This window comes from Berghia stephanieae, chromosome 1 (assembly GCF_034508935.2).
Source record: "Berghia stephanieae isolate SIO BIC M18660-M18661 chromosome 1, UCSD_Bste_1.3, whole genome shotgun sequence".
In the NCBI taxonomy this organism is placed as follows: Eukaryota; Metazoa; Mollusca; class Gastropoda; order Nudibranchia; family Aeolidiidae; genus Berghia; species Berghia stephanieae.
Window position 1 is genome coordinate 23,585,880 of NC_088360.1, and position 2,500 is coordinate 23,588,379.

At 31.2% G+C, this 2,500-nt stretch overlaps 1 protein-coding gene across 1 annotated transcript in view; it reads right to left on the bottom strand.

Annotated features, from left to right (window-relative positions):
• LOC144970682 (ferric-chelate reductase 1-like) overlaps window positions 1-2,500 on the bottom strand; it is a gene marked incomplete at its 3' end in the record, with an annotated part of 29,783 nt that overhangs the window by 2,481 nt on the left and 24,802 nt on the right.

A 2,500-nucleotide genomic window follows, 5' to 3' on the forward strand; every position in this document is an offset into this window, starting at 1 on the left:
GACATAATGCGACAACACCTTGACAATACAAGTCCATTTCCTTCACTCGAAAAATTAAAGAGATGCTTTAATCCCTCAACGGCGATATTAATATTGCTTTTACATATTTTGGTTTTCAGTAGTACGTAGTAAACCTTAAAGTTTTCATGGAGAAGCAACAACAGCGATATGACTCGAGTTTCATTCAGAGCTCAAATTGCATAATTTTTACTGCTGTCTTGGTGGTCAGAATGATTGTGCCGGTGGTGGTAGTGGTTGGAATAGTGGTAGCGGTGGTGGTGGTGGTGGAGGAGGAGGAGGAAGACGAGGCGGTGAGGGGTAATTATGGTAGTGGTTTTGGTGGTGCTGTTGGTTAGAATGATAGTTGTGGAGACGATGACGGAAATTGTATGGTGATGTTGATATTGTTTTTATTTCTATTGTTGTACTTGTTGTTAATATTGTTTGTTGTGTTGTTAATGATGATGATGATGATGATGATGATGATGATGATGATGATGATGATGATGATGATGATGATTATGATGACAACGACGATGTCGTCGACAATGATGGTTACCATACGATATTACAAAATTTATTCAATCTTAGGCTTTCGCCAATTAATCATACAATTTGATGACCACATACATGAAAGTGGAAAATAATGGCAAATGGGACCAAACAATAAACTGATACCATTAATAACCACCAAAAAAAAAATACAACAATAGTAATACCACCAATACGTACAATAATAATAACAATGATTAATAATATAATAATAATTAATAATAATAATAATAAATAATAATAATAATAATAATAATAATAATAATAATAATAATAATAATAATAATAAATAATAATAATAATAATAATAATAATATAATAATAATAATAATTATAATAATAATAATATAATAATAATAATAATAATAATAATAATAATAATAATAATAATAATAATAATAATAATAATAATAATATTACCATCATCATTACTACTACCACCACGCTACCACTATACCACCATCACCATCATTATTACGTTTCCAATTATTTTTTCTCGTTTTTTAAAATTTGATATCTATCAAAACAGACGAAAATTCCGGTGATTTTTTTAAAGGGTAGTTAAAATATCTACGATTTTATTAGCCCTGAAAACTACGATTTTTATTTTCCTATCTAAAAGTAGGCAGGTCTGCTATGACAAGTATCAGTATCAGTTCCATAGTCAAAATAAGACAAACAAAAACAACGTTTATTTAATATTAGGCTTTCGCCAATACTTCATACAATATAATTAAGACAAAATAATGTTACCAATCTCTCCTCATGTATTCGTTTGACTATCGTCACAATAATTACCGTGTTATCTTTGCTCCTTACCCAACCAATCCCTTGCTTCCCGCCTCTTCATCGCGAACCATCTTATATATGTATTAGCTTCAGGACGGGCAAGTACGGAATCTGCCCATCCTTCCGTATTTCCTCTATAACTTAGAATTCAACTATCTCCTTACTCAGAAGAGTATTTCTCGTATACTAATTCAATTGTTGAGAAAACCAAAATGGTGGTTGTATTTTATATATTTATTTAGTCGTGACTTTTGAATAAAAGTGTTTTGTTTTATTAGAGGGAATACAATAGAAAATTACATTGTTTTGCAAAAATATTTAGTCTGGCAATAAAAATACAGCGGTAATTACTTTAAGAATAATAAAAAAAAAAAGAATTAACAAATTAATTTGTTAAAAAACAAAACAAAAAACAACAACAAAAAACAACAACAACAACAACAACAAAATAAGAAAACAATTTAAATAAATGAGTTTTGAGAAACACTAAAGAAAACGAGGGGAAAAAAAAGAAATAATTTAAATGGATAAACAAATATATTAAAACAACACAAACTAATACTAAATTGATATAATATTAGTAAATTAATAAATTTAATTCAATACTGGAACCTTCCCAGCACAAGTAAGGCAATAAATAAGAAAAAGTTCGTTTGCCAAAATCTCTATTTAGTGTACACTGGTTAATAAGGTGGGCTCATTTGAATTAGCCCGACCTAGTACTAGAGAGGCCAGACAGCAAAATCACCGTCAGGCGACGTGACGATGAGATGACGATGTGGGCGGAGTGGAGTGGAGTGGTTGGGGGGGGGGGGGGGGGGTGATAAAAAGAACAGGAGCGTATCCTGGTTTATGTATTACGGGATGCATGGTGATTCGCAATCTATCAAAAATACACACAAATTGATTTCAGTACAAAGTATCAATTTTAAGTAGTAACTTTTGAAATTATCTAATTTAGATTTGATTATTTCGGACCTGGTAATACAGCATATAACTTGAAAAAACAGGCTGGTATTTGCCCACCCTGCCCATTATTACCAGCCGTCCCTGGAAAAATATCTCTATGGCGACATAATACATTATCTCTGTGATAACTGCGGGAATTTTCAGACAATTTCATTGAATAGATTTTGAGAAACCTTTGACACAGTATCCC